The sequence below is a fragment of the Lichenostomus cassidix genome, chromosome W (genome assembly GCF_008360975.1).
Source record: "Lichenostomus cassidix isolate B80296 chromosome W, HeHo_3.0, whole genome shotgun sequence".
In the NCBI taxonomy this organism is placed as follows: Eukaryota; Metazoa; Chordata; class Aves; order Passeriformes; family Meliphagidae; genus Lichenostomus; species Lichenostomus cassidix.
Window position 1 is genome coordinate 12012285 of NC_139510.1, and position 12111 is coordinate 12024395.

At 40.6% G+C, this 12111-nt stretch overlaps 1 long non-coding RNA gene and 1 pseudogene across 2 annotated transcripts in view; one reads left to right on the forward strand and one right to left on the reverse strand.

Annotated features, from left to right (window-relative positions):
• The window catches only part of LOC146425506 (kinesin-like protein KIF18A), a 39507-nt pseudogene extending 35994 nt beyond the window's left edge, over nt 1-3513 (forward strand). Inside the window, exons 14-16 of the transcript XR_014846498.1 lie at nt 38-521; nt 1094-1198; nt 3213-3513. The product of XR_014846498.1 is annotated as a kinesin-like protein KIF18A (transcript). The remainder of the gene's footprint in view (nt 1-37; nt 522-1093; nt 1199-3212) is intronic.
• The window catches only part of LOC146425500 (uncharacterized), an 865580-nt gene that overhangs the window by 431923 nt on the left and 421546 nt on the right, over nt 1-12111 (reverse strand). The window lies entirely within an intron of this gene.

Genomic DNA, 12111 nt, shown 5'->3' on the forward strand with positions numbered 1-12111 from the left:
TGCTACCTATGTAGCAATTGCTACTTATATTTCCCAGGCACCTCTTTTGGTATACCATCCCAAGAAATGAATAAAAATACACAAGTATTAGAATATACAGAACCACCACCACAGAAAATGATGAGGAGGAAGCTAATGTGCTCTCCAGTCGCAGCTCCAAGTCTATCTGCTTCCAGCCAATCCAGCCTCCAGCACCTGGAGGATTCTCTTTCCAAGGAAGTCTGTCCTATCGTGTGTAGGCCAGATGCTTGCAGAAAGCCAGTACAAAGCTTCTGTACTCAGACTGTGGCAAAGAACGCTTTACATCTTGCAGGCCTAGAGGAAGTCAGTGCACATAGTACAGATATGCCAGTCAAAAAGACCAGCATTATGGACACTACATGTGATGTAATCCCAGAGTGAGATGAAGCCTTCATGAAGGAAACAGTAATTCTCCATGAAGGTACAGATGAAACAACTGAAATGTCTGCTTTCTCATCTGTGAAGGAGTCACAACCATGCAGCAGTAGCATTGTGCAAAGGTATTTTCCTTTTATATGGGCAAGAAATATTACCAAAGAATTTAATCCTGTGTATCTTTACAGCTGGGTTTTCCCATTTATATCTGTTTTATAAATAAACCCAATATTTTGAAAATCAAACCATCAATTTTGATCAACATCAGATTCAATTCTGCCATTATTTGAAAACAGTAGTATGTTAGTGACAACAAATGAAGTTGAAAGCTTATCCTATTTTATAAGATATGTACCAAAAAGAAAATACAGCACTTTTGAAATGGATTGTGATGCCTCAGGCAAGTTACTTTCTCTAAGCCTTGTTTCCTGTCTGTAAAATAGATACTTAACCTCTCCACATTGTGAAATGCCATGCTTAAAGCTGCTGTATATGTCTGAAGTCTGCAAAGCTGCCTCAAGTAACATTAATGAAATAAATTTCCAGTTTTGGTTTTCAACTTAGCATATATGTATTCACAGTGAAGAACAAATTTACTTGACTTTTACCAATAATATACGTATTATTATAATTATATTTTAATATAATTACATATTATAATTACATATTTTACAAAAATGTAATTCTTTTATTTCAGACTTGATCTTTCTTCCATAAGAACCAAAAATTCTGCTTCAGTATTTAAGAAGCCTTCATATACGGCAATGACTTTTGCCGCTCAAAGAAAAAGAAAGGTACTAAGGTAAGATTAAACTAACTCTTCTATACAAAATGAGTTTTCATTTCTTATGTTCTTACTTCAGTTTTGATATTCTATTTCAAATCTGAAAATATCTTACACAAGTCATTTGGACCTGCATATAACATGTTCTGATTCAAATATGTTTGAATTTAATTGAAATTATGTTTTTGTTTTTCCTGGCAACTTCAGTAGATTTTTTTTTTTTAAATCTTGGTTTAAGAACTTCTGTTTTAATAATTACAAACTAATATAATGTCTTGTGTAGCTGCTGTCTACTCAAAATAGAAAGACGGCACATCATTCTGAAAAGAGAAATTTCATCATCAATTAAAAATCTAAGTGTTTTGAAAATGTTCTGCCTTTGCTGGAGCACATTAGAAACTACCAAAATAGAGAGCAAGGGGAAAAATATGTATGACAATACTTATGTGATCAACTTTGGTTTTCCAATAATTCATTTTCAGCCTCATATATTGTGACTTAATTTTTGCAGTCTGCTCTAGGAACGACTTTTGTATCATGTCCTAGGTTGCAATATAGATGTATTTAAGTATTCTATTACCACCAGCTGTGGGCCATTAGCCATTATCACCTGCTAATGACCCACCCCGGATGACAGGCAATGGGCCATCAGGGACCCACCGTGTGACTCATGGACTTATCCCATTGTGGGATGCTCTGCCCAGGAGGGAGGAGCCAGGTGTTCCCGCCTGGATATAACCTGGCCTTGGAACTGCCTGAGCTAGCCCTGTCTACTGGATTCCCAGAGGACAAGAGCTATCACTGGACCTTCAGCTGGAGACCAGACCTTCACAGGATCACCGCTTGAACTGAACTACTTCAGTTAGACTGCTACCACCACCCTAACAGGGTGTCAGGTTGTATCTGACTTTGTCAGTGCTTTTCCTTGTATTATTTCACTTATTTTCACTTTCAAACTTGACTTGTGATCTCCCACTGGTTTGTTTTCAAACCAATACAATCATCACTTCTCATTAATGACCCTAAAAGAGGTTTGTTAGTAGGAGCACCAGAAAAGCTGAAACTGAATGAACAATAAGTTGAATTGTAGTTTTTTTGTGTGTGCATTTCTTTGTTTGGTTGGTTTTGCAGTTTTGTAATGTATTTAAACCTGAATAGTTATGAAACAGCTGGTCTTTTTTTTCTATTTCCAAAAGTCAAAATTGATACAACCTTTTTTAAAATCATGTTACAAGTCACCTGTTGCTAGACTGTGAGTGGAGCTACCACCACCATACAAGTTTTATGAAGAATATGTCAAGACTGTTGGAACAAGTCTATAGATAGATAAAAGGACATGGAAGAAACTTAAGCATCTTTTTGTTTATTAACGTCTTTAAAACAGAGAATTATCCTAGAAGATCAGATTCATCTGGTCTAGTCTCATGTTACTGTTCTAATTGTTATCAATTACTGTTTAAACTGTCTCGCTAGGATGAGGAATAAACTCTTTTGCTCTAAGATGAGAAAAGAGGCATTGCTCACATTTTCAAATAGTTGATTTCAAATTTATAAATGTAGCAAAATAAATCACCTGCTCTATGAAACGAAGATAGTTTTTTCTAGATTCTCCCTAGGGAGAGATATTGTAGCAATACAAAAATGTGATTTGTTCAATAAACACATCTTGGTCATTTCAAGGACTTTGCAACATGCCTTAAGATTATTTCTTAGTATAATTTGTATGTGATGACCATCAAACTGGCTTCAGTGGTTTAAAAAAAAAGTGACATATTGTCCTGCCTTTTAACACAAGTGGCAACATTAGTTCTTATTTTCACAGCTGAAGCATTCTTGTAAATTTATAAAAAGGAAAAAGGGGAATAGTATCCATAGATATACATAATAAATTAATTTATTCTTTGCATTCTGTTATGATTCTATGAACACTGGATAATATAATTTAAAGTATTTCTACATCGCAAGGCCTAAACTGCTGCAATAAGATTAGTGACTGTACTGAAAGCAAACTCCTTTCTGGCAACTTTTCCAGTTCTACATCAAACACTGTGTTGGGCAGCCTGGAAGACCCAGTTTCTGCAAAACATCTTCCACAGGATGTCGCGTTAAGCCACGCAACCTTGCAGGTACCCCAAGTGGTTGGTGAGTGCCAGAGTGGATGACACTGCATTGGGAACAGCGATTGCACAGCAAATGCAAAATTAAGATTGCTACTCCATTTGTTTTGTCAATTTAACAGCAGGTATTGCTGTGATAGTACGCTAAGCCATTGGTTTGAATAGTATATCCCTTTATTAAAAAGAATATCAGAATGTCAGTTATATAGATAGTATCTAAGCAAAATTCAATATTACTTGGACCTTTTCCCCAAAAGCCAAGGTCTTCCACCTAAAATTGTTTGTGTACTTGTTGAGAAATTTGGTGAACTTTATTACTAATTTTGTCTTTGCCCAAGTGTGGTTTACCAAGAAATAACATTCTCTAATAATTTCCATAACTGTTTTTAATTGTTTGCTTTATTTTACAACACCACACTGATTTGTTTTAACAGATAAGTTTTTTCAGAGATTTATAGTGTAAAATTTGGGGCTATTTTGGACAAAAACAATAACTGAGTAAGAATTATTTTGCTTCTAACAAACTGCTGAAATAATACTAGCAAGTTCTATTCTGTGAAAGTTTGCTACAAGTATATGGCTTCTTTCTGAGGTGCATAAATCTTTACAGTAATAAAATCAGTTACAAATAATTTTTCAGCCAATATTCACAGGTCTTCAAATTTTTATAAAAACCTCTGCCTTTTCTAGAGCATGGCAATATGTTGCTTGGCACCTGCAGCAGATTTTAACGTGCTAAATCTGTAGTATTTTCCTTTCATCTCAACCCACTTGTCTCCTTTTCCTCCCTCTCTTCAAAAATATACTTAATGGTCTTCTTGTGTTGTTTAGAGGCGATCCAAAATTAGTTTTAAAATTTTAGTCTGCTGTTTTTATGAAATATTTCCATTGTGTAGCTTTTTCCAGAGGCTCGAGCAATACACTGGTTTTACAGCACATACATGTTTTTAACTAAAAATTGATGTGAGGGAGCAAGTACATATGAAAATGTCTTATTCTGCATTCATGAGAAATGTTGAGGTTATATTACAAGAAACTTTCTGGAAACTGAATATCTTAGTCTAAACTCTGTCTATCCAAGTTACTTATTTGGCAAAATGCATACACAGTTATATCAGTATCAATATCTACTACAATAGACAGGGTTATGAAGTTACCAATATTCAATCACTATTCTGGAATTAGGAAACTGTAATGAAGAAGCATGTTCTGAAATAGGGAATAAATTTTTGATTATTCAATGTTTAACTGAATATGAAATACAATTTATTTTCAAAAGTGTTCATTACAAGAGCAGAATAAACCATAACGAAATCCCTAACAGGAAGAGTTGTTTTCAGATTAAAAAGACAAAACTCTCTCTAATGACATAGTGTTCATTTTTCAATGCCATTCTATAATAAGAAGGATTAATAACATTTTGACATATTTTTGCATCTTTGTATAGACCACTGTGCCTTTTTAATAGCATCTATTATCAGCTGAGGGTCTAATCATTGGACTTTCTAGGCAATTAAAACACCAGATGACTGAGCTGAGAATGATTACATTTTTGTATATTAAAAGTAGGCTTTAAGTAAGCGAAAGAAATGTGTAAAAATCCTTAGAAATATTTGGAAAAGGAGGTCCATGTAGGCTAAATTCTACTTATGTTTATTGATGGACTGTGGTCTCCATCTCGAAGAAGGTGCTCTGTGAATGTATTATTTTTCTCAACCCGAGTTGTTACTTTATGCTATCTTCATCAACAGCCAGTGGGCAATGTAGTTCAGGGCCCCATTCAGGGTGCGGTGATCTTTTTTCTGTAGCTTTTGTAATATAGTTTTGCTATAATAGCAAAAGTCCTTAATGAAAATGTTTAAGCCATAAATTATAACATTTCAGTCTCTGACAATGAGTCACATTAACACTTGACAGAATTACACTCCTTAGTAATATAAAGATGTGACAGGTTAAAGTTCAAGGATTGTGGTTGATGGTATCTGTCAGGGATAGTATTTGACTGCAGAAACTTATTCAAAGCAATATAAGGCAAGCTATAGTCGCCAATAAAAATATTCAGAAGGCAGAGTGCATTTCTAACCCAATAGACATCCCTATGGGGGAGAAGAGAGGCTCAGCCCATCAACTGATGCCAGCAGTGAGGATGCAGCCTTCCCTAATTTCTCCTCCATTCTGACCTTACTTTTAAATTATTTCATTACATTTAGGTGAAGCTCAAGTGACTCTAGCCATGCAGACCTTTGCTACCAACTGCTGTAAAATTCTCTCATTTCACTTTTAAAGATACACTCAAAAAAATATAGAGCTCATACCCACTGAGAGGTTATCATACCATGGAGACAGGTTGTTGGAAAACGCAGTTTTCCAGCAAAACTTATGCTAACTAAACAGGCCTGAGCAAAGCCTCAGCATAGTCAGGCCTCAGTAAAAATCCTAACAAGCTGTTATGAGAAACTAACACCTGGGAACCACAACTGTGTTTCTGAGCTGTGGGAAGAATGTCATGGGAAAGAATAGGGAGTCAGAAGTGTTATGAGAAAAGAATAAGGGAGTCAACAGGAGGATCCCTGAATGTGTGAGAACAGACTGCAGATACGTGTGTAACTATAATTAGTAGCATCTGTAACAGTATATAAGTTTCTCGTTTGGTGAAATAAAATGGAGCTTACTCTATATCTCATATTGAGACTGCCGTGAGTTCCCTCTCGTCGTTATGTCAAATGGTGACCCCGACGACCACGGACACTAGCAGCAGGGTTTTACGACCCTGCCTGGAGAGCGGCGAGAACGGAGAGGCACCGGAGCTGTGCAGCGACGGTGTCCAGATCTTCGCCCCGCGAGGGGGAGATCTGGCGGCACAGGCCAAATAAGACCTGCCTACCGTGGGGGCTACACTTCTGTGAGCTGCACTGACCGTGGCGACCGCGGACTAACCAGAGACGCCCCAACGGAGCGCTCGGACGGCGGCGACTGCGTAACTTTAAACCCAGCTGGTACGGAATGGAGACAGAGGTAGCCCAATTTTTATTGTTATGCTTTTTAGAAAAGCACGGACTTACCAAAGGCAGCCTGTCGCATTTAGCTAGCCTGATGGTGGTGGGACAAGCTTATGGATTTTTTACAAATCCTATTACAGTATTCGATGTAGGAGAGTTGTTGAATTATGGAGCTACTTTACTTTTGGAGTGTGATAAAATTGCAAGAAAGCTTGGTAAACCATGGACTAAAGTCGTAGCCTGCTTACAAATACATGCCACGAAGCAAGACCTTGCGTGGCTGGCAGCACGAGAGATAACAGCCGCATGGACCAGAGAAAAATCTGTGAGTTACCGTGCTGCTTTTAACATGCGTAAAACTTCGGCAGCCGCGCAGCCGGGGAAACCCCCCCCGCCAGGGAGGGGGGGGAGAATAGTAGCTCTCCCTCGCTGCCAGCGCTACCAAGGGGAGGGCGCTCCGTGCCACTACCGGCAGCCGAGAATACAAAGTTACTTGATTGGATGAAAAAGCTATTCTTGCCTCAATGTATCACAGAGCTTGGCAACTTTACAACGAAAAACATCTTAGCTGCTTTGTTTGAGAGAGTCACTGTTGAATTTTTACCGGAACAACTGAATACGATGTTGGAGAGAGCTCAAATATCGTGGGTAAAGCAACAAAGTAACCAGAAATCATCCCAGTGTTATCGATGTGGCAATGAAAAACACATATGAAAGAACTGTAACGAAAAAGTTTGGTGTTCCCGCTGCAACAGAGATACTCACAGCACAAAAGCTTGTAGGAAGAAAAAAGACAAACAGAAAGTGACCGATGGCCGCGCAGCAGCAACGGCCCATACCCTTCATCGCACGCTGCCTGCATGGCTCACAAATAGACCTGTGACGGAAGTTGCTCCAGCCATGGTTTCCGGTCAAATGACAACTAGAGCAGAGGTCCCAGAGGGTGCCCCGGTAGGCGGAGCTGCGAGCCATCCACGCTTCCTTCACTGCCCCAACGGTGATGTCTATGGTGAAACTCTAAACTCTACTCCTCCCTAAGGATGAGGAAATCATTGACAGCTTCAGCAACTGAAACTCCCTGAAAATGTCCAAGCAGATGGAGCAAATCGGCTCTTCCTTCAGCCCAGCTGCACTGACACCGAGACCAAAACCTATTTCCAGCATTTTACTAATAAAGAAGCATTGTAACAAGATATTATCCTGATAAAAAATAACACCTTGAATACTAAAGCCTTGAACGAGAGCTGAATTTTGCTAAAGCGTTACTTAAGATGGTGTTTGTGTGTATGTGTGAATATTGTAGGCCTACTGAGAGTGTGTTGAGTGCTTTAATGTGTAGATGAAACCTGTGACTGCTGAGAGTGTGATTTTGATCTCTTGAGAGTTTTGATGTGTGAATGAAAACCTGTAAGTGAAGTTATACTGAATAGTCTAAACTACCTGTTAAGTACTTTTGGTTAAGCATAGATTCTGTTAAAGTTAAGTAATAGTGAATTTAAATTCTATTAAGTTGTAAATTCTGTTAAAGTTACAATTCTGTTAAGTAATGTTAAGTGATGATAATGTTAAATTCTGTTAAGTTTTAAATTTTGTTAGAGTTAAGTTGTTAAAGTGATATCAATTTTAAATTCCATTATAGTTAAGTCCTATTTGTTAGTTTAAAATCAGATTTATTAAGATCAAGTTTTATTCATTTTCAGTGATATTAATTTTAAGCTTTAAATTTGTTAGTTTATATTATTCACAAAAGCCTTTGCAGTTTTATCTTCCTTAGTTAAAGTCAAATGATAATGTCCACTGTTTTCAAATATTTCATCTCACCTTATATAGCTATCTGCAAAAATAATAACATGTTAAGACACTCTCCTTATTGATATTAATCAAAGCTTGTTTATAAGATGTTCCAAGAAAACCCTTCTACTTAGCACCTAAGCTCTGGCCAAGCTTTGGTTCTAACTGGCTGGGAAACATGCCATGAGTCCCAAGTGTTCTGCATCAAAATGTGATCAAATAATTTTGACTTGCCAAATTGAGTTTATAAAAGCTAAACCTTCTTCCAAGTAAACTTGGAGTCCTTGTCCGGAAAAGGTTCTCCAAGCTTTACCTGTGAAGTGAATGTTTTCAGCAACGACAGTTCCTAGACCATGGCAACATATCTAAATAACTAGTGAAATTTCCTTAGGTAAACTTATAACAATTCTAATAATAAGAATTACTTATAGCAAGGCAAATTAATCTGATAACAGACAACATCTGTTCTCACAAGCGAAACGGGGGAACTGTTGGAAAACGCAGTTTTCCAGCAAAACTTATGCTAACTAAACAGGCCTGAGCAAAGCCTCAGCATAGTCAGGCCTCAGTAAAAATCCTAACAAGCTGTTATGAGAAACTAACACCTGGGAACCACAACTGTGTTTCTGAGCTGTGGGAAGAATGTCATGGGAAAGAATAGGGAGTCAGAAGTGTTATGAGAAAAGGATAAGGGAGTCAACAGGAGGATCCCTGAATGTGTGAGAACAGACTGCAGATACGTGTGTAACTATAATTAGTAGCATCTGTAACAGTATACAAGTTTCTCGTTTGGTGAAATAAAATGGAGCTTACTCTATATCTCATATTGAGACTGCCGTGAGTTCCCTCTCGTCGCTATGTCAACAGGTAACTTGGAGACAAAAGTATGTGACAGAGGTATATTAATAGTACAATTTGGCTGTAATGAACCATGTTCATCCAAGGACAGAAACTGTACCACAGTTGCCAGCTCCACAGCAAAACATCTCCTCTCTCCCTCGGTTGACAGCTGCTGTGCAGTTTATCAGCTTCAAAGCACTATCAAGTTGCTGCCCCTGCAAGGACTTCAACAGAGCCGAGTCATGGTGTCTACACTCTGCTCCCACTCATCTTAGCAGGTACTTACAGTTGCATGGGGACTCAGTGTGCAGCATACCAACCAAGCTCCATCCTGAGAATAGCAGCTGTACTTTACCTTAAAATTTCTGTCCCATTATAAGTCCTGTTAGGAAATGAATGTAACTTCTCAGTTTCCTCTGTTTTCCCCCTCAATCATCTTTCTACACAAACATTGCTCCACTCTCCAGTGGACTATTATGAACAGATATGAACTCTGCTATCCCTTCAGACCAAGGAAGGCAGAGGTTATGCCAAAGTCTCTTTTGAACCTGTCCCATACCTGTTACAAGTCCTCAGTCTCCTGAAGTTTTGTCGGTCAGTCACATGTAAAATGGCCTCTTTATTATCATCCAACATACAGAAAAACACCCCTATTTTTAGTTCTTAGGAATGTGAAGAGTTGTTGTCAGTTCCTCCAATGTATTAAAGAAATCACCAAGAAGGTGTAACTGTCAGCAGCGTTGCACCAAGCTGATATACACACAGTACAGAATCTTCTTGATGAAAATAAAAGAGAATGGCTGTCCTGGGTTGCAATATGGATGTATTTGGGTATTCTATTGCCACCAGCTGTGGGCCATTGGCTGCTGTCTCCTGCTGGTGACCCACTCCAGATGGCAGGCAATGGGCCATCTGTTAGCTGTTATCACCTGCTGGTGGCCCACCCCGGATGGCGGACGGTGGGCCATCGGGGACCCACCGTGTGACTCATGGGCTTGTCTCATCCCATTGTGGGATGCTCTGCCCAGGAGGGAGGAGCCAGGTGTTCCCACCTGGATATAACCTGGCCTTGGAACTGCCTGGGTGAGCCCTGTCTACTGGATTCCCAGAGGACAAGAGCTACCACTGGATCTTCAGCTGGAGACTAGACTTTCACAGGATCACCGCTTCAACTGGACTACTTCAGTTGGACTGCTACCACCACCCTAACAGGGTGTTAGGTTGTTATCTGACTTTGTCAGCGCTTTTCCTTGTATTATTTCACTTATTTTTAATTTCAATCTTGACTTGTGATCTCCCACTGGTTTGTTTTCAAACCAACACATATTTTGGCGCCCAATGTGGGGCACGACCTGGGGAAACTCAGAAATCCTATCACCATGATGCTCAGCTTATCTACCTGGGTACTGTATCTCGCTCTCTATATTTTTCCTCAAATGGGAAACTATCTGCCTGTCATAGTGCTCCTGTTGTGACTAGGGAATGGCATGAGAATTGCTCTATTGGTTTATTATGCCTATTGTATGATAACCTGTGAGGTGATGAATACCATTCGGAACATATACTCAGTTTTGTCTGCCTGGCCTAATCTGAGCCACTATGTCTGGGACCTCCTCAATCATACCCAGCCTCTGGGGTTAGGAGGAGAGAGCAGTTTCTTCCAGCCTTTCAGGTCAGGCACAGCCGTTTTTGACAATATTGAGTTGTCTCTGGATGCTAGGGATGGCATAATGTTTTTGTCAGTTCTGTTCTCTTTGACCAGCACCGTGTACCTCATGCTGAAGATCAGAACAATATTTTGTCTTCTTGAGGAGGAGAAACAAAGCAAATCAGCAGGAAAGAGGAAAAGAACGAAAAGAGCAGTCAACGTCTCAACACAGACCATCACCAAATCAGAACAGCCGAAGCCCGTAGCAGTTGCCCCCGTCCAGAAAAAGAAATCAAAGAGCAAATCAGTCCGCATAGCGACTGATGAGGATGCAGCAGGACCATCTCACCAAGCAGAAGAGACAGAGCCGGAGATCATCACTCGCTCTCTATCCCTGGGGGAGCTGCGTGACCTACGGAGGGAATTCACCCGGCAGGCAAACGAGTCCATCTTGACCTGGCTGCTCCGCATCTGGGACGCCGCAGCTAATGACACCATTCTGGATGGAAGTGAGGCCAGGCAACTGGGATCCCTGTCTCAGGATGTGGTCATTGACCAGGGGATTGGGAAAACCCAGGAAACTCTCAGCCTCTGGAGGCAATTGCTGGCGAGTGTACGGGACAGATACCTGTGTAAAGAAGACCTCCAGATGCACCAAAGGAAATGGAACACGATAGAACAAGGTATCCGATGCCTGAGGGAATTGGCCGTGCTAGAGATCATTTTCTCGGAAAACGAGAGATTCCCTAAGAGCCCAGATAATGTCCAGTGCACTTCACAAATGTGGCTAAGATTCGCGTGGCTCGGACCAGAGATATATTCTCGTTACCTGGCAACACTGAAGTGGAGGGAAGGCGAAGACAAGGTGGGCGTGTTAGCAAACAAACTGAGAATTTACGAGGACACTGTCACCGCTCCACTGCGCACCCAGGTCTCATCGGTAGAAACAAACCTGGCCAAGCAAGTCCGGAGCTGAGGTTTTCTCGCTCTGAGGAGTTAGGGGAACCTCAAAACCCCACAAAAGAGGTTTCCCCCGTGTGCTTACCACGCTGCCGTGGGCGAGGCGGAGACAGGACCTGCGGGACCGGAACCCGTGCTAGGGCTGGCTTGTCGAAGGCAGGATAACAGGAGCCTTGGAGAATAAAGGAAATGCAGTCTCTCAGCCTTGGGAATCCAGGGTTTATTGGTAGGGATGACGGGGAGGAGAAGGCAGATGGGACCGGGATGGAACGAGGGAGGCAGGACACGGCGCGATTCCGAAGAGCCAAGAACCCGGACGGAAGCGAACATCGGGTTAAGAGGGATGGAAAGATGGGAGGGGTGTTGAGAGGATAGCCAACCGGGACACAGGAGATACAGATTGACAAGGGCTTCAGGGAATGGGGGTACAAGGAAGGAAGATACAGAACTTTTGAAAACCAATAATAACACTGCGGGTAAAGAACTTTCTAGCTATTAACTAAACATGGGATAAAGAGGAGGAGAACTTCAGGAGCCAATACCTCTGATTCCTGGCCCATATTCATGGGGCCAGCC